Source organism: Sus scrofa, chromosome 6, assembly GCF_054392235.1.
Source record: "Sus scrofa isolate SSC_HxYL_T2T_F1_AM1 chromosome 6, Sscrofa_HxYL_maternal_Yorkshire_Landrace_v2.0, whole genome shotgun sequence".
Classification (NCBI taxonomy): Eukaryota; Metazoa; Chordata; class Mammalia; order Artiodactyla; family Suidae; genus Sus; species Sus scrofa.
Window position 1 is genome coordinate 162373065 of NC_139388.1, and position 27029 is coordinate 162400093.

The 27029-nt window shown below is 53.9% G+C and overlaps 1 protein-coding gene and 1 long non-coding RNA gene across 5 annotated transcripts in view; one reads left to right on the forward strand and one right to left on the reverse strand.

The window, feature by feature from the left end:
- SSBP3 (single stranded DNA binding protein 3) overlaps positions 1 to 27029 on the forward strand; it is a 169918-nt gene that overhangs the window by 27338 nt on the left and 115551 nt on the right. For 2 of the 4 annotated variants that reach the window (XM_021096593.2, XM_021096595.2), the window contains exon 1: positions 22467 to 22584. The exons of the other annotated variants lie outside the window; for them this stretch is intronic. The gene's annotated coding sequence lies outside the window, so the exon portion shown is untranslated. Of the gene's footprint in view, positions 1 to 22466; positions 22585 to 27029 lie in introns of those variants that run through there. 4 annotated transcript variants of the gene reach the window in all.
- On the reverse strand, positions 7042 to 13484 carry LOC146402953 (uncharacterized). The gene is made up of 2 exons (XR_014808259.1): positions 9165 to 13484; positions 7042 to 8236 (listed from the first exon to the last, which is right to left on the reverse strand). It is a non-coding gene; the product is annotated as an uncharacterized LOC146402953 (long non-coding RNA).

The window sequence follows — 27029 nt, forward strand, 5'->3', positions numbered from 1 at the left end:
GGATAGAAACTCCTGGGATGGACAGTGGCCGTGTGTGTGTGTGTGTGTGTGTGTGTGTGTGTGTGTGTGTGTGTGTGTGTGTGTTGCAGGTGTCCAAGTTTACCGGGCAGATTTGCATCGCCGTTTGTCAATAAGTGCTCTGTGTGTGTTGCATGCGTCCAAGTTTACGGGGCAGATTTGCATCGCCGTTTGTCAATAAGTGCTCTGTGTGTGTGTGTGTGTGTGTGTGTGTGTGTTGCATGCGTCCAAGTTTACGGGGCAGATTTGCATCGCCGTTTGTCAATAAGTGCTGCTTTGAATACCCACCTCTGATGCGCTGATGGTGGAGGAGCCAGGATTCCCAATTTAGACGCTGACGGTAATTTGAAACTGAAACAATCAGAAGTGTGTGTCTCATGAAAAAAAAAAAAAAAGACCAAGGGGGCTAAGAGCCCCCAGCGGAAGTTGTCACCTGGCTGTGACTTTCCACGCGGATGGCAGTGGTCCAGACGGGCCTCATGTGGAGCGCGCCCCCTCGAAGCCAGTTCTTTTTCTCTTCAGATGATTGTGTTTCATTGGGAGAACTCGCGAAACGAAATAGCAACGGGCCGTGTGTTCAGTTATTGGTGAAGCTTTGAGCCGGGCACCCCTTCTTCCAGGTGTGAACCGCGTCCCTGGGTTAGCAGTTCTGGCCCCAGAGGAGGCAGGCAGTACAGTGGAGGAGGAGGCTGGCAGGGTGAAATCAGGGTAAAATGAGTTTCAAAAGACTAAAGATCGTGAAGGAGGCGGTGGGGGCAAGGGCAGGGGCAGGTTTCTTCGCTGGATGGGTAATGCCTCAGGGCGCCTGTGCCTATTTGTGTGTGTGTGGGAGAGACGGACAGACGGCAGAGGTGAACCTAGAGACCCAGGGCAGCGGGGTGGGGCTCGGCGGCGGCGGCTCAGGCTGGGGGCGGGGCCACGATTTGCATAACTGATTGTTGCTCCTGGGGATTGCGGTGGGGGAAGGGAGGCCCATGGCACAAAGGCGCTTTCCTTCCCCCCCCCCCACCCCCCGCCACCCCCGGGCCTGGACAGCCCAACCTGTGCCCCCTCTGATGGCACAGGGTCGCCCTTGCTCTTGTTGCCCAGCGCACAGGGTTTTCCCGCCCAGTCTCCGGTTGCAGGCAGGGCCACCACAACTGCCTGACGAGTCAAGATAAACTCCAAAGGAAGGCCTTGGGCTGTTCGTCTCTCCCTAATAGCCGGGACTGTGTAGAAAGAAAAAAAAAAAACAAAAAAAACCGGTTTCTGTGTGCAGTCTCATGTCCTTGTCCCCACCATCTTTTCCGCTGAGAAGCTGGAGGCTTCTGAAGGGGGACTGCGGCAGGTGTCCCCCCTCCTAAGGTGGTTTTCTAGGACGAATTACCTGAGACCCAACGCTTGACGCTTGCTGGAAAGGAAAGGGGGCTGGTAGCTGGACTGTCACAGGGCAGCTTCCACCAGGGTTGAAGGTTCAGGCTTCAGGCACGTTTCGGGGACTCCCGTGGAGGTGAGGCAGAGGTGCCCTTGTACCCATGGGAGTGTAGGACCCCGGAATGTCTCTGTCACCCCTGCAGACCCTAAGCAGTAACGTCTGGTGGGTCCGCCACCCGTCTTTGCTAAACCATTAAATGAATGGGTGCTTGGGATGTGACAAAAAAACACTACCTTGCTTTGTGTCATCCACCTCCAGGACTTTCTGTTGAGCAAGCCTGTGTATCGAGTGCCCTCCAGGCCGCCTCCCTGCCTGAGCCTCCGTCTCCCCATCAGTAACATGGGGGTGCCATTTCTTGGTCAGGCTGTCGTGAGAAGCGAGTGAGATGCCCCATAGTGACTGTTGCCGTGACGCTGAGCCCTCCAGACTCTGACCCGCATATTCTCCTGACATCTGGGGGTGTGGGGACAGAAGCAGGCCCTGAACACATCTGCCTGCTGGTGGAGAACCACATGGCAGCAAGCTGGTGGGCAGTGTGGGCACAGACCCCATGAAGGGGTGGGCCAGGCAGCATCCTCCGCTTCCCTGTTTGTTTTGCCACAGGACAAGGTTGTCTGTTGTGAGGTTAGACTCCTAGGTTGTGCTGGGGAGGTAGGGTGCCTTAGGGCTGTTGACATCTCCCCAGGGGGTGCCCTGCACAGCCCCCACCAGTTTCATCTTTGTGCATGTGCTCAGGCTGTGGTCCTTTTACAAAATGAGGACTGTAAACCTTTTAAAAGTAAGTTCGTGCCCTAGTGGCCAGTTAGCTCCCTGACACCCCAAGTTAGATGGGTGGGGTTGATATTTGAACCATCAGCTGCACCTCCGGCGGGGTTCCCAGGGTGCTGGGGCTGTGTGCTTGGTGTTCCCAGTAGGTCCCCTGTGGGGAGTGTGGGGTTGCTTGGCCACCAGGCCAGGTGGGTAGATGATGGGAGGGCAGGGGAAGCTTGCTCCACATGGCACAGCCTCACTGCTCAGTTTCTCTGAGCCGCAGCATCTTTACCTGGGGGATGGGGAGAAGGTTAGCAGCCATCACAGGATGCTCAAGGGCTGTTGGTGAACCCGTTTCACTCTGGAAAACAGGTATTTGGCGTTGAGAGTCCCAGAAAGGCTGGGACAGGTCAAGAAATGGCGGGTGGGAGGGGCAGGGCCACTGGTGCCAGAAGAGGTGGCTGTGCCCTCTGTGGTGTGCCGAGGGCATTAGTAACAAAGGCCACGGAGATGAGACCTCTTTCCCAGGTGTCTTCTCAGAGGGGCCGCCTCCCCAGAGCCCGTATCTCCAGGTGAGTAGCCTTAGGAGCAAGGGCTCGGCAGCCAGACACGCTGGGTGCTGCCCACCACCCCAATTCCTGCTCCTCTGCCTCTTAGCTGCCTCCTGCCAGAGAGCTGCTGGGCCTGCGTGGAGCTCTTCGAAGGTGGGCCCAGCGGCCCTTTGAGCCCTTCAGTCAACTTTTCTTGGAAACTTTCTGGGCACCGGTTCTAAGGGTGCCCATCAATCATAGCTCGCCTTTCCTGTTGAGCAGGCTTCCAGTCTCGTAGAGACGGACAGGATGAGAGTAATTAATGGTCCCTCCAGCTCCAGGGGTCCCAAAGCCCACACAGCCTGGAACAGGCTCCACCCCAGGACTCAGCTTAGACACCTCAGTTTGCAGCCTAGGGTATAAATAGGTTGGTGGGGGAGGGGGTCTCCTGAGCTAAGCTGCTGCTGAGAGGCATTCCTTTTTTTTAAAAAAACAAGCAGACAGACAGCACACACCTACCGGTCCATCTAAATCCATTCAGGGCCCCTCCAGAGGCCTGATTGGCTGGATTCCCTTAACGCTTCTCAGCTCTATAACCAGAGTCAGGGAGGGTGGCACCCGCTTTTTAGAGAAGAGGAAACGGAGACCCAGGCAGGGAAGAGACTGCCTCGACTGACACCAAGGGGCCCCAGAGGCTGCTGAAAATTTCCCTCCAGCCCTCAGCAGCGGGCTGGTAGGTCTCACCTTGCTCCCAAGGCCGTTGCCATTAGCAACCAACTTCCCCTATTGGTTCTGGGGGCCCTCGAGGGGAAGAGGGAAGAAGGTGGAAGCCAGGCTGTCAGTCAGTCAGGTGGCATTTGAGTGTCTGTGTCAGGGGCTGAGTACAGGTGACGCTGGGAGGAGGGCTGGAGCACCTCAGAGCCATCCAGGGCACAACCGTTAATTGTTCACAGTTCTGGGGGACGTCTATGCAGGGATACCTCGCTTCGTGCAAAACGATGCCTTCCCACCTCCCTCCCCCTACTTTATACATCAAAACGGGAAGGAAGAGAAGCAAAGATAAAGTAGCGATGGACGAGGCAGTAAGGTCCGCTTGGATCAGGTGGACTTTGCTCTCGTGCTGGCCCAGCCGTTCTCCAGCTGTGTGGCCTTGCGTTCGTTGCTTAGTCCTGCTGAGCCTCAGTTTACCCATGCATCAGACAGGGTCAGGGAACAGGTGTCCATTAGCAGTGCAGGCGGACAGTGCTTAGCCCCAGGCCCGATGCCTCTGAGGCCTCAGTAAGGAGTTGATGGTGTAGGAAGATTTGGAAACCTGCTGTGGGTGGGTTCCCATTGGTGGGGTGTCATCCAGGTCCTGCCAGGGGAGACAAAGCTGGGCAGGATCAAGCTGGTTGTCGTCTAGGAGGGCGGACAGATCAGTTGACCAGTGGGCAGGTCATGGTCCGTGCTGGGAGGGGGATGCAGGCAGAATCCGAAGCCAGCCCCGAGCAGGGTGTCACCGGCTGCTTCAGGGGCTGGGAGGGCTTCCTGGAGGCGATGTCGCAGCTGGACCTCAAAGAAAACAGAGAGAAAGCAGAGAGGGGAGCATCCCGGCAGGTCCAGAGCTTCATTTTGGAAGACGTGGACAGTGGACGTTGGTAGCTGCTGATATTTCTTCAGCTCTTAGTCTGTGCTGTGCCCTGGTCTCAGTGCTTTGCATGTGTGAAGTAATTTAATTCCCATAACCAACCCGGTGAGGCAGGTGTGATTCCCTTTTGTGATTCAAAAACTGGGCCACAGGGAAGTTAAGCAGCATGGAAGACCCAGTGTTCAACCCCCAAGACGCCGGCTCCAGAGACCACACACACTCTTTGCCACTTGAGTCAGCGCCTTGCCCGACGGGACCCAAAACTGGTGGTTGGGAGGTGGATGCTCATTACTCATTAACTAGTGGTATGACCAACTAGTTGGGCAGGTTGAGGAGTCCCCTCCTGCCTCTTTATCTGCTAAATGAGAATAACCGAGGTCCCTGAAATGAGCTGAGGTTCTTGGATGGAGCATGCTGTGTGGGACTCTGTGCCCAGAGAGGGCTTAGTGGTTGGGGAGCCGCTGGCACCCTCAGCTCCTTGGCCAGGCGGTGGTTACAAGGCAGAAGATACACTCAATCGTAAGGCAGTCCCGCCCCCGCCCCCGCCGCCAACTCTCCTTGTTCGGGAGCCTGTGGGACTTGGGCAGGATTAGACAGAGCGTGGGCATAGTGCCCAGCATAGCGCTGGGAGGCACGTAACCCCTGTAAGCAGTAGTCGTTTTCATGATTTTGTCTTATCTCTCTCGTTATTAGTAATCATTATTGATGCTCCTTTCATCAGTCCTGTGGGGTGATTTTAGCCTCACTTCATGGAAGAGGAAACAGCTTGGTGGGTGGATAATGCCTCCAAAGCCACGGTCATTGGCAGGCACTGAGACTCCAGTTTGGGCGTGTGGCCCTCCCATCCCTGCGCTCCCGCCGTTACATCATAAGAAGGCTCCAGCAAAACCCGGCCTCCTTGAAGCCGGCCTTCCAGAGCACACAGGTTGTGTAAGGTGAAGCAGGCGGAGCCCTCTCTCGACATGTGATGTCCACTCACGCCCTTTCTCCCACTTGGACCCTGGAGCTCCCCATGACGTCCCTGCTCCACCAGCAGCGCAGTCAACCTGGGTGCCACTGCCTGCGCATGCTGGACGCTGGACGGCTCCGTCTTCAAGGACATGCAGCTCCTGCCCAGAGAGTGCGGTGTTTGCCTGCAGGGCAGCCAGTGGGAAGAAAGCAGTGCAGAGGAAGAAGCCTCTGTCTTTGGTCTTTGGGGTTCCCTGGAGACGGCACCCCTTGGCCCTCTTGTACGCCTCCTCGTGGGTGGCCTTCTGGCAGCCGTGGCACTGCTCTTTTCCCACCCACCACTGCCGGGAACAGGTGGTTGGCCCCGCCGACTTGCAAACTGAGCCCTGTGGCCCGAGTTTCCACTGTCCTGGGCCGTGTGTGCCCACAGCCCTGTGCCAGACAACACTGGGAAGACCCCGTGACAGCACAGGGGTCCCAGCACCAACCCCCCGCCCCCTTCATCCTGTGTGACGCAGGAACAGAGAATCAGGCCCTGAGCCGGTCCCCAAGCTGGGATTCGAGGCTTGCCTCCCCGAGGGCTGCCACCACTCGCAGCAGCTACGGCGCTTGTGCTAATTCTTTGTTGATTGAGAAGCCTCTCCAGGATCGTGTAGTGCCTCCGGGCCACTCTTGTGGAGAGGAACTGTAATCCCTTAAATGTAATAATCCCCCACACTGGACACGTGAAAGAGCAGCCTGCTGTACGTGAGCTTCCTGGCACCCTCCAGCAGTCCTGCGAGAGCGTTGGACCAGGCTTATTGTCCTGTGTTGTTGATGAAAAGGCAGGTAGGTGGCTTTTGTTACTTTCCAAAGTCACAGGTCCAGTACATGACAAAGCTAAGAGTCAGAATCCAATCCGAAGGCTGGTCCTGGCATCCAGGACAGACGGCAAATGCCTGGCACACACGCCGACGCTCCTCACACACGTCAGGCGCTGCAGGTGGATCACGAGAAACTCTCTTCCGACCCAAGTTCAGAATTCTTTCCAGTACAGCGTTTTAGTCCATCCTTGTCACTCAGATAACACTCGAGATGAGTTCCTTGTCATCGGTGTCGCACTCCAGGCGGGAAGCCGGCCAGCGATGTTGTGAGTTTCCTGGCTGTTAGGATTTGCAGACAAGTGAAAGCTGGATGCGGAGTGCTGCTGAATTCCAGTCGGAAGCCCCGTACCTGTCTGCCAGAGCCAAGTGCCAGCTTCTAGGAGGGCCCCGGAGGATCTCTAGGGTGTGTGGTGTCTGACTGAGGAAGAGCTGCTTGAATTGGAGTGCCAGCCGGCCAGCCGGAAGGGGATGGAAGGCGGGTGGGCCGTTGGCTGCAGCGTGATTGAACCCTCCTCGCTGGAGGAAGCACGAGCTCCTTTCTCCTCCAGACACCCTGAGTTCCACTCTGTGATTAGACTCCTCTCGCCATGTCCCCAGGATGACCTTTCACACCACACATGACCCTCCGAGGAGGCGGGGATCCCAGGCTCTGGGGGAACGGGAAGGTAGGGTTGTGTGCACCTGGCAGGGCATTGAGGGTACCATCCTTGGGAATCCCCTCTCAGCCCACAGGGCAAGGTTGGGTTTTCAGACTAGTGCGTGAGTCTGGGGAGTTCCCATCGCGGCTTTGCGGTAATGAATCCGGCTAGTATCCGTGAGGATGTGGGCTCGATCCCTGGCCTCGCTCAGTGGGTTAAGGATCTGGCATTGCTGTGAGCTGTGGTGTAGGTGGCAGATGTGGCTCAAGTTCTGCGTTGCTGTGGCTGTGGCATAGGCCGGCAGCTGTAGTTCGATTTGACTTTCTCGCCTGGGAACTTCCATATGCCGCAGGTGTGGCCCTAAAAAGAAAGCGAGTGGCTGAGTTTGAGTTCTGATCCTGTTCTGGGCATCTTCGTGTACCCTGTTGGACCTGGGATTCTGCGGTTGCCCTTGTGTAGCCGGATCACGAGCACAGGCGCCTGCAGCACTTCTCCCTCAGCCTTTCCTTCACACTGAGCCACAGACACCGCGTGCCTCGGTCACCTAACTAGTGGCGCTCTTGTTTTGATCGCGTAACTCTTCAAACATCAGCGGATGTCTTGCTGTCAGCCGCCACGTGGACATTCTTGACCTTGGCTTTCAAGATGCCTTTTCATCTGTCCACTTCGTTGCACAGTCCCTCTCATCTCCCCAGCAGTGTCGCCCCTGCTCCCTGCCTTCCTGCCCAGAGGCAGGCCCCCTGGTTCATTCCCAGCCCTAAGCCTGCCGAGCCTCTTTTGCAGTAGATTCAGCTCAAACCCTTGCCTTTCCCTGATAGCCTGGCCCGGCTCGGCTCGGCTCGGCCCTTCCCTTTGAGAGGACTTTTTCATACATGAAATACAGATTTAAAGAAAGTCGTCTATAAGGGTTAAAGGGACTGTATGGGATATAGCTTTCAGTGGGTTTTAACTTACTTTGTTTCCTTTTTAGCAGGAGAACTCTTTAAGTGAAGTCGAGGTGCAAAGCCAAGTGATAAAAAGAAAAGTAGAGCCATCTACCATTTCAAGGGGAGTGGGTGCCAGAGGTCCTGCCCACCAAGCCTTCCTACCCTTATGCATCCTGCCAGCCCCCGACCCTGGACCCTCTGATTTCGTACACTCCCAGAAGGAGCGGTTTTGCCCAGGATAAGGAGGTGACTTGACTGAAGACTCCCCAGGCAGTGAGAGGCACAGGGTCCCCAGGCTCCCCGACCACATCCAGGGTGATGTTGAGCTGACAGCCTTCCCCACCTCTGCAGTGTGAGGTTCAGATGTGTTTCAGTCAAGGTTCTGCAGCAGGATCCTGTGGCAGCTGCAGGGTTCAGCAGCTTCTCTCATGTAGGGCCGCTCAAGAGTTTGCAGTTGGAGTTCCTGTCATGGCACAGCAGAAATGAACCCGCCTAGTATCCATGATGATGTGGGTTCGATCCCTGGCCTCGCTCAGTGGGTTAAGGATCCGGCGTTGCCGTGAGCTGTGGTGCAGGTCACAGATGCGGCTTGGATCCTGCATTGCTGTGGCTGTGGGGCAGGCTGGCAACTGTAGCTCTGATTCAACCCCTAGCCTCGGAACTTTCATATGTTTCAGGTGTGGCCCTAAAAAGCCAAAAAAAAAAAAGAAAAAAAAATGTTTTCAGTGCCTTAGGATGCATTGTAGATCTCAGAAGTGGGGTGAGATAAGGGTTGGGGTGAATGAACAGTGAAATTACAGTGAGTCTCACACTTATTTGACCATAGGACCTCATCTGGTTGAGAAATCCCAAAAGTGTTTTAGAAATACTACAGGCTCGGAGTTCCCTGGTGGCTCAGGGGGTTAAGGATCTGGAATTGTCACTGCTGTGGCTTGGGTTGCTGCAGTGGTGCGAGTTCGATCCCTGGCCTAGAAGAAACTTCTGCATGCCATGGGTATGGGCAAACAAAAAACAAGAACAGAAAACAAAAACAGGCTGGAAAATGACTGGCTTGTGAGTTGGTGCCTGATTTTTTTCAAGATGTGGACAACCGTGGGTCCAGTTGACACTCTGGGAATAAGTCCCTTTTCCTGGGCTGTATCTCCATCCTTTAGAGCCCTGTCTTTCTTCACTAGGCACCTGTTTTGGTGTTGGGGGAAGGGCTCCATGCGCTTCTGCCCTTCTATGTCATTAGAGAGTCTCTGTCTCTTTCAGTGACCACCAAGTATTCTGCTTTTGGGATGTGACATCATTTGCCAGCCCCTCGCTATGGAACATTAAGATTGTTTCCAGTTTTTTTTTTTTTTTTGTCTTTTTAGGGCCGCTCCCACAGCATATGGAGGTTCCCACGCTAGGGGTCAGAATCAGAGTTGTAGTGTAGGCTGGCAGCTACACCCCAGCTCACGGCAACGCTGGATCCTCAACCCACTGAGCAAGGCGAGGGATCGAACCTGCAACCTCATGGTTCCTAATCGGATTCGTTTCCTCTGTGCCACGACGGAACTCCCAGTTTTCTCTTTTCGTAAACAACACCGTGATAAAGACCCTCGTGGCTGAATGTTGGCACACGCGTGTGATGACATTCCTAGGTGTGGCATGGTTGGGTCATCGGGTCTCAACAGCACACTTTAAAAAACAAAAGCCCATCCGAACTGCCGGCACGTCACTTCTGGGCCTTGTCCCTAGTGGAGTTACTCGTGTGTGCCTTTGGAAGAGCCTGGCAGCAGGGGCAGCCTGGGCCCAGGAAACCAGTGCTTGGGAAGTCAGAGCCAGCCTTGTGTCCTCGGCTCTGCGGCCCTGTCTGTCCCGTCTGGCACTAGGGGCTGGGACCCGGCTCCCCGTTCAGTGCGTGTTCACCCTTCTGATGCTCATCTCCAGGGGCGGGCCCCGTGGGGGCCTCATACATATTAATTGGTTTAGATTTAGAAGTTTTTCCCTTGTGGATGAACTCAATAGTGGAGACCCATTTATCTGGATGCTTTTTATGCCCCTGAAACCCTGTGCGAGAGGCACAGCTTGGGCTATAGAGACAATGGGGCATCGGGGACCTCGCTCGCAGGAAGGTTTCTGTCGCCACTTTTATTGCCTGCATCTTGCCTGCCTCCTAAGAGAGGCTGGTGTTCTCAGAAGGGGAGTCTCGGGGGTGGGGGTTTCTGGGCAGGAGTGGTTGGTGGCATTCTTTTTTTTTTCTCCTCTCTCATTTGCCTAAGTAGATCCTTCTGGAAAGGGACGGACTCATGGATATAGGGGTGTAGAACTAGGAATAGACTAAGATTAACCCTTCAAAACCAGGGGGAGACAGCCAGACTCTGGCTTCTTGTGTGCCGAGTGCCGAATCAGGACTTGAGGTGCGCCTCAAGGAAACCTGAAGGTCAACTGGGTCACGCTCCCTTCCCGCACAAGGGATTCGAGGCTCTGAGAGGTTCGGTACCTGGAACAAGGCCCCGCTGCTGTAAGAGAGGGGTGCTGTCGGGACAGAAAGCCACGTTGGTCTGAATCCAAAGCTGGCTCTTATCATGGGCTTTGTCCAGGAAAATCACACACCTCTCAAGTTTTATTAGAATTAAATCTGAATGGTTTCTTCCGTGGGAGGGGTGTTTTAACACGATTCTTATTTAATTATGTGAAATTATAGAAACCCACAAAAAGAATCCTTCACTCCCCTGCCCCTTGCTCTCCTCATCCTTCTGCTAACCAGATTTAACCAGTCGGAGGTTAGACCCTTTTTTGGTGCATTTACATGCATTAATAGCTGTTTTGATGGAGCCCTGAAAGCTGTTTCAATTCTGACTAGAGGCCCTCTTGTTTACTCGCTCTATTTCTTTGATTTCAACAAGCCCAAATTAGGAGTTCCTGTTGTGGCGCAGTGGTTAATGAATCTGCCTAGGAACCATGAGATTGCCGGTTCGATCCCTGGCCTTGCTCAGTGGGTTAAGGATCCGGCGAGGCCGTGAGCTGTGGTGTAGGTCACAGACACGGCTCAGATCTGGCGTTGCTGTGGCTGTGGTGTAGGCCAGCAATGGCTGCAGCTCTGATTAGACCCTTAGCTTGGGAACCGCCATATGCTGTGGGAGTGGCCCTAGAAAAGGCAAAAAAAGACAAAAACAAAACGTGAGTTAGAGAGCAGCATCCTAACTACCGCTGGGCCTTCAGGGAAGCCACCTAGCCTAGGGAGATGAAGCCTGGGCTTCACGGGTGTAGCTAGAGTGATGGTCTGGGGTACCTCAGGGTTGCTGGGAAGATTATGCGAGAACTACGTATGGTCTAGTATAGGGCATGAATGAAGCTTCCAGAAAGTGACTTGAGGTTGTGCCCCTGTGTTGCAGGATATGGGAATGGATCTAGTTCGTACTCTAATTCAGAGTGCTGTGGACAGCAAATAAGGTAAATAGCCACGGATACAAAATAAGCTTTGAATCAGCTATCCATGCCATCAGAGAGGTGTTAGTGGCAGTTGGAGCTCCAGGCTCCAGGAAAGAGCAGTTACCCTACAGAGGGAATTAGGGAGGCCTTCTGGGGTTCCTCCTCTGAAGGAGGGGTGGGGGTCTTAGTAATATTAACTTATTCAGCCCTGACTTTATTCCAGGCAGCATTCCAAGCGCTTTCTATAAACTAACCTGGAGTTCCTGTCGTGGCTCAGTGGTTAATGAACCTGACTATCACCCCTGAGGATGCAGGTTCTATCCCTGGCCTCGCTCAGTGGGTTAAGGATCTGACGTTGCTGTGAGCTGTGGTGTAGGTCGAAGATACGGCTCAGATCCTACGTTGCTGTGGCCTAGTCCGGCAGCTGTAGCTCCAATTCAGCCTTTAGCCTGGGATCCTCCATGTGCCGTGGGAGCGGCCCTAAAAAACAAAAAACAAAATAAACTAACTCATGTAACCCACCCCATTGAGGTCAGAACTAGAACTAGTTTCCTAGATGAGGAAGCCTTGGCAGAGAGAGGTTAAGTAATCTGCCCAAGGTCACACAGCAGTAAATATCTGAGCCAGGATTGGAGCATAGGCGTTCCATGCTCTTAATACCTGGGTTGCACAGCCCGCCGGATTTCAAGGAGACTCTGTCTGCAGCGGTGTAGGAGCCAGTGTGAGCAAGGTGGGGGATGGTGGTGGTGCGTGAAGCAGGTGTTGGCACCCTGGGAAGGGGCAGGGTGTGCAGGCAAATGGGAGTGACGCGGCTGTATGGGGTGACCGCAGGCAGATCAGCAAGCACCACGAGTCCCTAATGCCTGTGGTCTTTGGGCCTCATCCCGTCCTACCTCTGTCTTGAGTGGGGAGCACCTGCCCTCCCTCCCTGGCCTCTTCCACTCCCGATGCCTGCCTTCCTCCCACTGGCCTCTCGGTAGCTTACGGGGGAGCCTTGGGCTTTGCAGTTCCTGAGCTGTCATCTTTCACTTTAGATTCTCCAGCACAGGTGTAGTTACCATCAGTATTGTCGTTACGGCTTTTTCAGAAGTAATTTAAGAAACTCTAACTTCAGACCTGTCTTCGCACCAGCCATTGCCCCCATGCGCGCACACGTAAGAGAGCATGCGTGCCTTCCTCTCGGGCACCGTGTTGGTGACATGACAGAGCATGCCCTCCCCTCTTGTACCCGTGGCTGCCAAGGGCCTGTCGACATTGTGTGTGATGCCCTTGGGCTTTGATTGCTTCACTGCGCCGCACAAAGGAGTCTCTGTGACGGGCAGCTAATTAATTTTAACTTTGTGATGTTGACCCGTCACCACACACCGTTCCCAGCGTCCTGAGTTTTCCCGGTGCGGGTTCGAGGCAAGCTCTGGGCACGGAGGATGTGTATTCTGACCCTCCCTCTCGGCCCCTGCTCCCCGGCCGCCAGGGACCCGGGCGAGTTCCTTCCACTTGCATCCCTCTCTCTGCCTGATTTTCCACTTTGGGGGAAATGCTGGGCACTCCTTTTAGGAGAGGCCTTAATTATGGGGGTGTTAAAATTGAGCACAAACCTCACGAATTTGGTCTCCTCGAGGGCGGAGTTGTGTGAGAACTAGATACATCTGAAATTGCAGACAATTGGTCTTAAAAAAAAAAAAAAAAAAAAAAAAAAAAGGCTGTTTGGGTTTGGTACCACAAGTTCCCTAACCTTGGGGTGGAGTGGTGCCTGGGCAGGATTTGTAATTAGCACATGTGCTTTGGGTATGTGAAGGAGCATTTCTAAAGGGCCTAAAATAGTCTGTCCTTTTGGATATTAATTTGCTTAGAGTATCCTGTGTCATCGTCCACCCCTCCCCATTTTTCACATTTCTGAAGTTGCACTTGGGCCAAGGATTAGTATTTGTAGGATTTGATTTTCTAGGTATAGTTATCCCTGCTGCAGTGCTGTGTGTGAGAAGCCTCACCCCTTCCTTTGCGTTGCATGGAGTGGCTGCGTCGAAGGGCAGGCGGGATCTCAGTCTTTCTAGCAGCCTGAGTCTGGCAGTAACCCCCTCTTCTCCAGGCCTCAATTTCCCCATCTATAAAATGGGGGTGGAGTTCCCGTTGTGGCTCAGCGGTTAAAGAACCCAACTAGGATCCATGAGGACGTGGGTTCGATCCCTGGCCTCTCTCAGTGGGTTAAACATTGCCATGAGCTGTGGTATAGGTCACAGACACAGCTCAGATCCCATGTTGCTGTGGCTCTGGTGGCTACATCTCCGATTCGATCCCTAGCCTGGGAACCTCCATATGCCACGGGTGTGACCCTAAAAAGACAAAAAGACCAAAAAAAAAAAAAAAAAAAGCAGTTTGCGCTAGTTTCTTCATTCTCTGAAACCGGTCTGTTACTGCATCCTGTATAATGGAATGTATTTGACTCTGGAGAAGGGTTCAGCAAACTTTTTCTGTAAAGGGCCGGAGAGTAAATATTTTAGGCTTTGCAGGTGGTATGGTCTCTGGCACAACTGCCCAGCTCTGCCATTGTAGCACAACAGCAGGCACAGACAATATAGAAGTGAATGGCCGTGGCCGCGTTCCAATAAAACTTTATTAAATACTACAGGTGGTGGGCCAGACTTGGCTCGTGGACCTCAGCCTGCCAATCCCAGCTCTCATGTGTTCTCTTTGGATGCTGTTAGCGTCTTCTCATGCACCAGACCAGCCTGTGGGAAGGACGTACTTGAATTAAGGACCAACACCTGAGCTTCCCTGAGGGCTGACCTTGCCAGGAACCTGGTCTGTCCCCTGTGTTTCCCCTTGGGTAGCTGGGGAGGTCCAGACATCTCTAGAGAGGAGGCAGGCCTACCTCTATGCAAATCATCATTTCCTGAAGAATTGAAAGATTCGGTAAATCCCAGGTTAAGTCGGATCAAGGAAACTCTACTGCAAATAGCGGACCTTTCCTTGTGATAGAGCTTTACCGTGGGAGAAAAGAAAAAGCTACCCTTGCTTGTTGTTCATCTCAAAAATGCTTATTTTGACATTGAGCAAGAGTGGTTTCAGGGACAGCCCTATGGTACCTACCCTCCCCCCAACTTCTTGGTTTTCATAAGAGAATTTTTTTTGTGCGTGTCTTTTTAGGGCCGCACCTGGGGCATATGGAAGTTCCCAAGCTAGGGGTCACATCGGAGCTGCAGCTGCCGGCCTACACCCCAGCCACAGCACCGCCAGATCTGAGCTGCGTCTGCGACCCGCACCACAGCTCACAGCAGCGCCGGATCCCTGACTCACTGAGCAAGACCAGGGATCGAACCCGCATTCTCAAGGATGCTGGTTGGGTTCTTAACCCTCTGAACCACAATGGGAACTCAGGAGACTGTGTTTTGGAGAGCCCGAGAAGACTGGTTAGTTGCGGGGAAGGAGTCTAAATAAAGGTTCTCCCTCTTCTTTGTGATGGTCCATTGTGGCATCAGATAGCTAATTTGGGGGCCAGATGGTCCCTTATTTCGTTGAATTGTGCTAAATCCTTTGCTGCTGGGTAAAGACATGCTCATTATTCACATTATTGCTGAAGGCTTTGTGCGTCCTCTGGTTCCCCGCTCTGAGGTGGGGAGAAGGAGCGTGCCCCCATTTCCTCGACTGGTGAAACAAGGCAGCACGCAGTTAAGAGGTTTGCAGTTCCAGAAGGAAGATCTCCCGTGGCTCAGTGTCTTTATCCTTTTCCCATGGAAACGGGATTGTGACTCAGCAAACAGTGTCTGGGCGTTCTGGGATGCTGTGTTGGAGTGGGCTTCCTAAGGCCTGGTGCCTCCCTTCCCAGGAATGCCCCCCAGAGAGTGGTATATCCTGAGGGTGGAGGCTGGGAGGATCATGCCCCGCCCCGCTTTCCAGCCTCCCCTCCTAAATAGGCCCTCTGAGTAAGACAAGGGTGTGCCCACTTTGAGACAATCCCCTCTGTCCCCACACCCCCACCCAGTACGAGCAAGCCCCCTGGGAAGCATGCAGTTCTTGTAAGTGCGAGGCTTTGCTGTTATCTGGGGAAGAGGAGGAGGAAAAAAATTCACCACTAAAAGCAGAACTCGCCGCCCCCGGGGCAGCCTAGCATGTGGCTGAGATGCTCTGACAAATGTTTGGACAGCTTAAGAAGATAAACTAGAACTTAAATAAATAAAACCAACTACCTGGTCTATGAAAAATGAGATTTGGGGGCCTGCTGTTTCTTGACGCTTTCAAGGCTGGGCACTTAGGGGCTTGGAAATACACCCCTGGATGCACCTTCCTGGCGGGGTCACTTCTTCCCTGGCCCTCGGGAGCCTGTGCAGGGCCACTCAGAGGAGCCGGGGTGGGGGCCTCACTCACCAAGAGGACTGCCCTGTTGGTGGCCCTGGGCGGGGGGTGTGTCTGAGCCTGGATGCCCCTCCCCTATCTGTTAGCTCAGTCACTGCACAGAGCCACCCCTGGTGACCCCCACTCTTCGTGGGTTGTTCTGGGGACCGTTGGTGGAGGGAGTCTGTGCTCCTTGGGCATGAAGAAGTTGGTTCTTCATTGAGCACCTGTTTGGTGCTGAGACTGTCCAGGGGATGCAGGGCTGGCAGCACACACCACACCCCCTGGTCTCCACTGGTCTCCACCCCCCCCCCCCCCCGCCCCGCCGTTCTCCTGTGATTGCCCATCTCGGGTGAGGGCATGAGTGAGTAGTGAGAAAGGGGAGACCGTGCTTCCTCGCCAGGATATTGGTGCGGACGTGTTTTATGTGTGGTCTCTTCTGCTTGTCCTCCCCGTGGAGATGACGACGTGGATGAAGATGGTGAAATAAAATGCCAGCCTGGGAATGAAAATACGTAGATCCTAAATTTTGCCTTAAGCCACCCGAGAAACCTTGGCCAGGCCTTGAACCCCTCTCTTTTCTGAGCTGTTTTAACTATGGTACCCCCCCCCCCCCCGCCGCAAGTCTGTTTCCAGGAGAACTTCTGGTTCTTTTTAGTGAGGAAGGGAGGACCGAATCCATGGGGGGAGGATTGTGGCAACACCCCCCCATCAGGGAGAGTTGCAAATGAGGCGTTTTACCTTTTAGTGATAACACACTTTGCTGGCAGTATCATTGTGGTGGGGGGGGGGGAGCTGAATGCATCCGGTGTGTCCAGAAGGGTCACTTATCTTGATTTTGGCTGTCACTTCTGCTGCTCATAGATGCTGTGTTGATAGATACCACTGATGAGGGCCTTGCTTGTTTTGCCGGCTGCGGGGGCTGTGGCGGGGGAGGGGGGAGGGAGGGGCCCGGGGTCTGTAAGAACAGGCGCTGTACCCCTTCTCCAAGGCCACGCTGGGACTAAAGCCCACCCAGAGGAGGCTGCTAAATGCCACGCCTCCTGGGAGGGCAGCCGTCTGCTCATCCCATGCCAGCCATCAGTGTGGGTTGAACTGCAGCTTCAGAAGGGCTCTTTCTTCTTTTTAGGGATGTTCCGTTTTCCAACTGTTTCCCCTTCGCTGCTTTAAACTTCTGTCTGTTCAGTCTTCTGCGAAAGGAGCAGAAAACTTTAGATAAACTGTGTTAACTGAGTGTTGACATCGGTGTAATTGGAAGAGGCCAAGTTACGGATCCTGCACCTGTGAAGAATGTTCCTTTGTAGACTGGTCTTAAGAATTGGCTTCTCCCATGGAGGGTAGGAGCCATTGTCGGGTTTAGAGCCGGAAGTGCGTGAGTGTTTGTAGACCCTCACTCAAGGGCTCGCCTGGGTGCACCTTTGCAAGGTGCATTTATACGCATTATCATCGTATCACCCAGGCCTCAACTTGTGGAGGGAGCCAGGCATGGTCCCCATGCTGCAGAAGAGGAAGTTGAGGCTGGGGGGCAGAATTCACTGAGCTCTGCATCCCAAGCTGAGCTGAGACTTGAATATTTGGGCTCTAAAGTCTGTGCTTTTTCTGTGGCACCACACTGCCTCCTAGCTTCCTTCTTTGTGGAAACACCTGGGGGGGGAACCCAGGCAGGCTTTCTGCTTACCTGGCTCACAGGCTTTCAAACACATGAGAACCAGCCGCCCGGGGACCCCTGAGCCCATCTAGGGCTGTCATTTTTTTTTTTTTTTTTCTTTTCTTTTTTGCTTGCAGATGGAAGTTCCCAGGCTAGGGGTCAAGTCGGAGCTGTAGCTGCCGGCCTACACCATAGCCACAGCCATGCGGGATCCAAGCCGCATCTGCGACCTACACCACAGCTCACAGCAACCCTGGATCTTTAACCCACTGAGTGAGGCCAGGAATCAAACCCGCGTCCTCATGACTACTAGTCAGGTTCATTCATCGCTGAGCCACGGCGGGAACTCTTGGGACATCATTTTATAGTTGAGTAAAGATGATCTGGAGAGAGAAGTGAGTTGCCAAGATGTCACTGTAGTGGATACATTTGCTGATGCTTTTTACATACTTGGAGTGCATACCCAGCAAGTCATACCACATTGTTGCGGGGGGGGGGTGTCCATATTCCCACACCATGACTTTTCTCCCGAAGCTTCTCGATAGCCCTTTGATCCTGCCGTGGACTCAGGGAAGGCAAAATAATATTCGTGTTCATATCTTGAGTCATAATTGACTCCAAAACTAAGAGAAGATACTTGGTTTTGCTCATTCGTTGGACGCATCCACTCTGTCCGCAAGTCTTTCGTGAGCACACAGTTATGTGCCAGGGCCTGTTCTAGGTCCTGAGAATGCAGCAGTGAACAAAGCTCGGAAGGAGTTGGCACTTAACGGTAATGCAGTTGATTCTCGTGGAAGTGCGGTAGGGCCTGAGGACGTGTGTCGACTGCGTGGCGATCGCTGATGTGGGATCTGAACATTTTCCCAGGGTAGGTGGTGAGTGTTGGACATGGTCTGCTGTCTGTCCAGCGTGCCCGGCTGGGTGACCCTGGGGCAGGAGGCCAAAAGGGCAGCTCCTTCTCCTAGGATGATGAATGCTCACCTGAACATTTCTTTTTTTTTCTTCCCCCCTCTTTTTAGGGCCGCACCTACAGCATATGGAAGTTCTCAGGTTAGGGGTTGAATTGCCAGCCTACGCTGTAGCCACAGCAACGCGGGATCCGAGCCACATCTGCGACGTACCTCTAGCTCTAGGCAACACCGGATCCTTAACTCACTGAGCAAGGCCAGGGATTGAACCCGTGTCCTCATGGATACTGGTTGGGTTCATAACTGCTGAGCCACCACGGAAACTCCACACCTGCTACAGTTCTCATGTCGGGTCTGTTCCCCGAACCTGTTTTCTGATCTGATTCTCTTTTCCACAGAAGTACCCGAAACATTTGTTTTTACGTGCTAGAGCTTTTCTTACTCATCCAGCGTCTCTGTCACCACCTGCAGCTTTTGCCACAAAAACACAGTGACCTCTGCAGCCGGGAAGAAGTGTGGGTGGAATTTGACCAAGGATGTCGGGGAAACCGTCTGTTTCTAAAAAGCCCTCCTGCAGGTTAGAGAGAGGCAGGCGGAACGTTTCTCTGTCCCCTTAGGAGTCTTACACTTTTTTTTACTTAAGGGAAAAAAACCTTTTAAAATATGAAGGACTTGCGTGATCCCTTTTGTATTTTTCTCCTATCAACATTTTATCAATTGATAACCTCTGAAGTCACTTCTGGGGAGTTCCCGTTGTGGCTCAGCGGTACCGAGCCTGACTAGGATCCATGAGGATGTGGGCTCAATTCCTGGCCTCGTTCAGTGGATTAAGGATGTGACGTTGCCATGAGCCGCAGTGTAGGTCATCGATGTGGCTCGGGTCCTGCATGACTGTGCCTGTGGTATAGGCTGGCAGCTGTATTCGACCCCTAGTCTGGGAACTTCCATGTGCCGCAGGTGTAGCCTAAAAAGCAAAAAAAAAAAAAAAAAAAAAGTCTCTTTGGCCCAGGTTTCCTCTACAGCCTTTGCTTCACCTCCAGTGACGGGGAACTCATTACCAAGCAGGAGAGTACATTTCAGGTTAAAAGTCTGTGTTCTTGAGATTGCCACTACCAAGTAGAGAGACTTCCTCTTCCTTAGGACAGCTTTTTTGGGGCTTAATTATAGCAACTCATTCATGCTCTCTGTTCTTCCCATAAAACTCCTCCGCCTCCACCAATGGGTTTCCATTTAAAATAGCTCCTGTTCTGTTTTGGAAGGCATCTCGCCTGGCTTCTGGTTTGCCAATGTTCTTCTGAAAACGTAGCTTCCAGAACTGACCTCCAGCCCCCACCCTTTGGCCTGGCACCCTTGAAGTGTCTGGAGTTGGCAAGAGGGAGAAGTGTGGCAGGGGCCTAAGATGCTCCTGAGTCAGGAGCTGGCTGTGATCCGCTTTACTCTGTGGTAGGTATTAAGTACGTTCCCAGGCCTGTTTCCTGCTCCCAAATGCCAACGTCCCTGCCTCTTAAGTGAGGTTTAGTTTAATCCCCAACCTTACCTAAATGTTACTTCTATTATTATGCAGAGCTGTGGGTAGAATTTCCCTGTGTCGTTGAGCGTGTGGGTGGGGACACAGCAGCGGGAAGCCGGGATGCTGGGATGCCAGCTCTGCCTGGAATCCTCCGCATGGCATCCTTTGTTCCTGAAGCTCTGTCCAGCTAGGATGGGACCGCTTTCCTGATGTTGCTTATCAGGATGTTTTTAGAGATGAGACTGGACAGCCTCCTTGGATTACCAGCAGGGGAGACTGAGGCCCAGAGGGCAGAAGTCTCCCTGCCCTGTTCTGCCTCTGTGGCTGGAGGCCAGGCTTCTTGTGTCCTGTCCTGGGGATCCCTCCGCCCTGGAGTGGGCTGAGCTTCAGTCCCTTTAAAGTTAGGGGCTTTTGGAGTTCCTGCTGTGGCTCAGTGGTAACAAACCTGACGCGTGTCCGTGAGAACGTGGGTTCAATCCCTGGCCTCACTCAGTGGGTTAATGATCTGGCATTGCCGTGAGCTGTGGTGAAGGTTGTAGACACAGCTTGGATCTGGTTGCTGTGGCTGTGGTATAGGCAGGAAGCCTGGGAACTTTAAAGACAATTAAGAAAAAAGAACCTCGAGACTACCTTTGCTAATTCTAAAAAAGAAATGCAAAAATAAAATCAGGGGCTTTCATTTAGCAGCTGTGGAATTGCTTATGAAACTTCTGCTAGGGTGGCGGTGGTACTGGGATTGGCACAGAAGCTCTGCCTCTGCCCTTGTCTTCCTCTCTATCTGAGCGGGTGTGCTGGCCAGCCTCAGGGGCCCACCTCATGCGAATCCAAGAGTTCAGCTCATCCATCGCTACGGAGAGCCTGCTGTGCACAGGGCAGCACTGGGGAGCTGTCAGAGGGCGGCAGTTCGCTGCCAGGGGAAAGGTGCCCCTTGAGGGCGGACAGGCGCATGAGCCTTCATTTTTGAGTGCACCGTGCTGGGCACATAGCAAAGGCCCAAGAAGGCTTTGTTGAACAAACCAAAGGATTTGGGTCACTGAGACCAAATAGTGGATAAGCTTGGTGGCAGCCGGCCCATCTGATGGGTTAAGATGGAAAGAGCAGGCTCCTTTTTATCTTGTGAATGTTCTTGGAGCTCCCGTGCTGGACCCTGCAGAGGGATACACAGGCGCAGTCCCCTGGAGTAGGTTATGGGAGGAGCCCCTACGTTAAGTGCACTCCTGAGCTTGGCTGGTACAGGGGGTCCTCTGCCAGCCCTGCTTGCCCACCCGCCTTGGGTGAGAGGGTGCTCCTGGACTTCCCAGCTGCTTCTCTCAGTGTCGCACCTGTAACACGGGGCCTGGGCGCCTGATGCTCACACTCCATGGGAAGCCGCGCCCTCGCTCTCCCCAGGGGCAGGGCCCGCCCTCACCCCACCGCCACCCCGACCCCATGGCTCCTCTTTAACCCAGCTGACCGCTCCGCATGCAGAAGGGCTGGGTGACCAGTGAACACGCTAATAGAAGGCGTCACTTCTCCCCGGGTGCCGGGCCTTTAGTGGTACGTCTGGTTAATTACTTGGCAAAGACAACATCAGGATGTGAATTCACTGGCCTGGATTGTCTCTTGGTGTCCCCCCAGCCCCTGCACCCCCACGGATGAGAGGTGGAGGTGGCCAGGCTGGCCTGAGCTGCAGAGGGTGAGGGGGTGGGGGTGTGCCGGATTGAATTTTCTCCTTTGTCTCTGCTCATAGCGTCAGTATACTGGGGGGCACCCTCTTCTGCCCCCCAAACCCTACCGAGGCACTGTGTACCCCCTCATTGCCCATCCCGCCCTGCTTCTCCCTGCGACTCTCAGCGAATCCCAGGCCTTCTGTCGGGAGTGGGGCTGTGACTTACGTGCGGCCAGTGGCCTCATTTATCGGGAGCCTGCTGTTGGGGGTGCTGTGCTGGACACTCTGGGGGCACTGCCACTGCCAGTGCCACTGGCCCCTGAACCTTCCCCTGCGCCCCTGGCTGCATCCTTCTTTCCTGCCTCCCCTGCCCTCCTTGGCTTCTCTTTCCTCTCAGCGGGCTCAGTGCCCTCTTCACTTTTCCCTCCCCACCGTCCCAGGGGCCTTTTCTGGGTCCTCTGGGAACCACACAGGCCTCCTGTTGGTCCATCACTAGGTCTGGAGCCTCTGCTCCCACTGCTGAGGCCCCCCCACCCCCAAGGCTTCCCCCCGCCCCAAGATGTGTCAGGTAAGGAGCTTCACTCCCAGGGGTGGAGCCACGGCCAGTATTTTTCTTTTTAAAAAAATTAAAAGAAATCCTAGTTGATTTACAATGTCAGTTCCTGCTGTATAGCAAAGTGACCCAGTCAGACATACATAGACATTCTTTTTCTCATGTTCTCTTCCATCATGGTCTATCCCAGGACTGGATATGGTTCCCTGTGCCGTGCAGTGGGGCCTCATTGCAGATCCATTCTCAATGTCATAGTTTGCATCTACTGACCCCAAACTCCCAGTCCCTCCCACTCCCTCCTCCCTCCCCTTTGGTAGCCCCCACCCCCCCACCGCCCCCGCCAGCCATAGCCAGCATTTTTCTTCCTCTGGGTGGTTTGAAGTCTTTGCTGTCACATTTGAGAGGCCGAGGAGGAAAGTCACTTTAAAAAATTGATTCTTGAAAGACCCCATGAACTCTGGCCCCTGTGCACAGAGGGTTGAGTGGTTGGGGCGGGAGGAGGAGAGGGAGCACGGGGCAGTTCAGCCTGGACCCTGCTTAGGTGCACCTCTCAGGATTTGCAGATGTGGGGGGGGCCAGGGAGGGAGGAGCTGTCCCCCCAGAGCCAGCACCAGCACCTCAGTTTCCCAGAGCTGTATGTGGGCTTGGGGGGGGCGGGGGGCGGGGAGCTTGTTTGGCAGCAGGCGCCCATCAGACAACTGGAAAGTGCCAGCGCTTGCCCGGCCATCTGTCCCCGTCCGCCTGGCTCCCGGCCGCCTTCTGCGTCGTCTGCAGCGGGGCTCAGAGCCTGGCCGGGAGGGGCAGGAGGCCCGGTTTGCCTTTTGTTTATTCCCATCTCATTTTCGGCTCCTGCGCTTTGGACGAGTTGCCAGGTACATGAAAAGTTTGCTGCGCAGCCGCGTCGGGGGTTGTTGTGTGGCGCAACGGTGGGCAGGAAAGGTGGATGCGTGCAGTGTTTCCTTTCCACAGTGTGTCTATTTGCTCAACCGGGGACCTTCGCCCCCCACTCCCACCCCGTCCACTCCTGCCACTATTTTTCCTTTTTGTCTTGCTGTAATTCGGAAGGGCCCCGCCAGAGCGGGCCAACTCTCCTGCCATTTGGGTACCTCGGCACAACCCCACCCTCCCCAAGCTGCTTAAAGGGTTAAAAATTATGGGGAAGTTCAGCCGCCACTTGCAAGATATGGTTGCCGTAGCAACAGGCCTTCTAATCTGGTAGGTGACCTGAGAGACTGGAGAAGATGTAGGGGTTGGTTTGGCATTTCATTATTTCATGAGGCTGCCTCTCCAGCTGGTTTCTCTGCTGAGCTTCAAGCTTGCTGTTCCTGCCACTAGAATTACTGGCACATTCCAAAACAACAGTGTTGATGGCACGAGCAGTGCGTTAATGGGGGTCTGGCCAGGCAGGGTGGGCAGAGGAGAGGGAGCTGGGTTCCAGGAGCCCTGACGTGGGACTGTGTCTCTCGAACAAAGAGGGGGGCATGGGTAGAAGGCCGTGCGCTCAGGTTTGCTTTGCTGCACACAATAGCTGCCTTCTTGAAACTCCTCCGTGTAAACCGAATCCAGTATTTTAGTGCCCCGAGAGGGACTGACTTTTCTAGGAGGATTTTAGGAGAACTTCTGTAGTTTGCCAAGAATCCTCCTTCGTGTTGGGATTGGGGTTGTTTTAAGTAGGGGGAGATGCCGTTGCAGTATCTACACTTGGGGTCCTCCTCTGTTCCTTAAGTCCATTTGGATTTTGTCCAGAAATTTGGTTTCGTTCAAGCACATGAGCTGCGGGTTTGCTGCGTCCCTAGCCCTGTGCTTGGAGCAGAGGGTTCGGCAGACGTTGGTTGGATGCTGCGTGTGCCAGGCGCTGCAGAGAAGGGGCAGTTGATGCTGTCCTGACCGGAGGGGCTCCCGATGAGTGAGGGGCCTTCTGCCTACCTTGCCTCTGACTTTTAGAGGGACCTTGTATTGAGGACAGTGAGGGGATTCTTGGCTTGGGAGGGCATGGGACATTGACCTGTCTCAGCCCGCTTTCTCCGAGGGGTCGGCTCTGTTTCTCTCCCCTTCTCATCTTGGTGGTAATGACTCAGAAATCCATAGCGCTGATAGAAGGGCATGGTTAGATGTTGTGTTCAGAAGTCCAGACCCTCCTAAACACTGGGTCCTGTGAATCAAGTTCGGTGTTAGCCCAGTCGCAGGTTCAGAGGGATTTCCCATGGGTGGCTCCGTGGGTTTCTTGGCTTTTCTGAATGTCTTCCCTCTGGAGAGGCTGGGGGCTCCTGGGATGTGTGAGGAGATTTCACATGGCTGACTCCCTCCCCCACTGCCGGTGTGAGCTCTTGGGAGAGGTCTTTGTGTTAAAGGCCCAATGGAGAGTGTGGAGGTTCATTGCTCCCACTTCATAGATGGAGAAGCCGAGGACCAGAGAGGCAAGGACGTGTCTGTTCCCCAGGTTCTGGGATCTCAGGCAAGGCCTCACCCCACTGTGCCTTGTCCTCGATGGACCACACCCCCTGTGTGTGTGGCAGGTTCATGGGAAAGGTTGGGCTGGAATGTGTGCTTGAAGAGTGGATGCCATCTGCGCTGCGGACGGCAAAGGGACATGCGTCCTTGTATGACCAGGGGTGTCCGTGGACAGCAGGCTGTGGGTTTCAGCTTTCTGGGTTCAGAGGATGGGGTTGGGGGCAGTGGAATGGGACACTCGCTTCTTGATGGCCAGCCTGGCCTGACGTTGGAATGCGGGAGTGTTCTTTGGAGGGGACGTGGTCTGCCCCCTGCTGCTGAAGCGCAGGGTCCTGCTCAGCCTCTGGTCCCCTCTGCTCCACAGTCTCCCATCTATAAAACAGGAATTGATCTCATCCTCCTCGGCCCCTCAGGTGCCTCGGTCCGTGTCCGTGGATGGAAGAAGCATCTCAGCCAAGTCTCTGCACTGGCTTCTCAGTGGCTTTAGGGTTTTGTCTGGTTTTTATCTGTAATTTCATCTAATTCCGTGCATTTCAGCAAGGGTAGGTTCAGTGCTACTTCCTTTTTCTTTGAGCTGCAGCCCGAGGGACTCTCCCCATTTATGTTGGCTTCCATGGCGCCTGGGAGAGAGTGGTCAGAATTGGGTTCTGACTCTGCCTTGGGGGAAGGCCTGGGTACTTCAGACTTTTCCTTTTCCTGTAGGGAGAGATTCTCTTGGCTTGGGGTGCGGGGGAGGGTGGCGGGCACACAGGGTCTTTTCAAGTAGAACCATCTCAGAACAGGTGAGAGGAAAGATCTTCAAAATTGAAGCCTCTGAGGTTATGCTAGCTCTGTGTGTGTGTGTGTGTGTGTGTCTGTCTGTCTGTCTGTCTGTCTGTCTGTCTAGGTTGCAGAGTGGAGTGGGGAGGGGTGGGGTTGGGCTGAAGATTTCTGGGACCTTTAGGATGTAAAAGTAGAGGTGGCCTTCATCTTTCCCATTTTGGCTTAGATCTTGGCCCAAAGTTCTTCCTCTCACAATGGGCCTGATTTCTCTGGAAAGAATGGATCTGCCCGGTTCTAATTAGAGAGCCAAGGCCTCGTTCGATGCAAAATAGATAAAACAAACTGTGTAGTCAGCTCCAAAGTTGGCGGAGGCCCTTGGGGGAACTGCCTTCCCGGTTGCAGGGGTTGGGGGTTAGTAAACCCCTTACAGATGGGGGGGGGTGTGACGGCTTGGGGACTCACTTCCTGGGGTTCTTGAGGGTCAGCTCCTCCCTCCCACACAAATCCCAAGTTTCTCCTCCTCTTCCAGAGTTTCCCATTCTGAGAGCACCTGTCAGGGTCGGCTTTTGTTTTCTGGGGATGGGTGGGTTTTGTGCTCTTTTTAGGGCATCCTGGTTGAGCCTCACGGACCTTGTTGAGGTTCTTCAGCTCTTAATCACCCTCTGTTTTAGAGCAGGAAAAACGGACGGAGAATTACCCCCACATTGAAAATGCGGAGGAGTTCCCCTTGTGGCTCAGCAGGCTGCGTACCCGACTAGCACCCATAAGGATGTAGGTTGGATCCCTGGCCTCGCTCAGTGTTGCCAAGAGCTGCGGGATAGGTCGTAGATGCAGCTCAGATCCGTCTGGTGTGGCTGTGGCTGTGGCTGTGGCGTAGGCCGGCAGCTGCAGCTTCAGTTTGACCCCTAGCCTGGAAATGTCCACATGCTGCAGGTGCAGCCCTAAAAAGAAAAAAGAAAGAAAGGAAGAAAAGGGGAGAATTCAGAGAGTTAACAGAGCAGGAATAATAGTAGTGAGTAGTGTGCCGACCGTGGTGTACACTCGGACAGTGAAAAAGATGGGCAAGAGGGCGAGAGGCAGCTGCTTCTTGCCATAGATCCAGGTGAGGCGAGACTCATAAGACGGCAGCCACCCGCGTTTTCTGTTTGCCTTGCTGTGTTGATGTTGCTGTAGCGAGACACGACTTGGGCGACTTTCTACCCCGGAGAGTGGGAGGTGAAGGGAAGGGAGGGAGGGGTGTGGAGATGAGATGAAGACGCCTCACAGGAAGTGAAGGAGATGGGGGTTGGGGGGGACAGTCTCTGACACAGGTTATTTAGGGATTTTTGGGGGAAGTTTTGACTTCTTTTCACCGTGTCACTTGAGGAAGCCACCTTACCTACCCGCCAAGAAATTTGGACCCATTCGCTTTTTCTGAAGAACACCACTTCCTCAAGGAACAAGTTCATTCCTTGCTAGAGGAAGTACGGCTTGCACTGGTCTCCTTCAGGCTTCCTAAGGTGTCTTTGGTGGCTTTGATGAGCAAAGTAGTAACTCTAGGTCTTTGGTCCTTTTATGAACTTTGATCCCTGTCTAGCCCAAGGCTGCGCAGACTGAGGCTACTTGGTGTGTTTTGTCTTTTATGATAAGGAGGACTTTCAGTTTGCTGGGAGTTCCCACTGCTTCTTTCCTCACCAAGTATTCCTTGTAGAGAATAAACTTGATCTTTGGATGGATTGATGGATGAGTGGGTGGTTGGATGGATGAGCAGGTGGGTGGGTGGCTGGATGGATGGATGAGTGGGTGGGTGGCTGGATGGATGAGTGAGTGGATGGATGAGTGAGTGGACGGATGTGTGGATGGATGGATAAGTGGATGGATGGATGAGTGGGTGGATAAGTGGATGGGTAGTTGGATGGATGGCAGAGTGCATGGATGGATGGATGGATGAGTTTGTGCATGGGTGGATGGATGGATGGGTGAGTGTGTGCATGGGTAGAGGTGGTTGGATTTCTGGATGGATAGGTGGATGGATGGTTGAGTGCATGGATGGATGTGTGGGTGGATGGCTGGATGGTTAAGTGCATGGATGGGTGGATGGATGGGTGGGTGGGTGGGTGGAAGG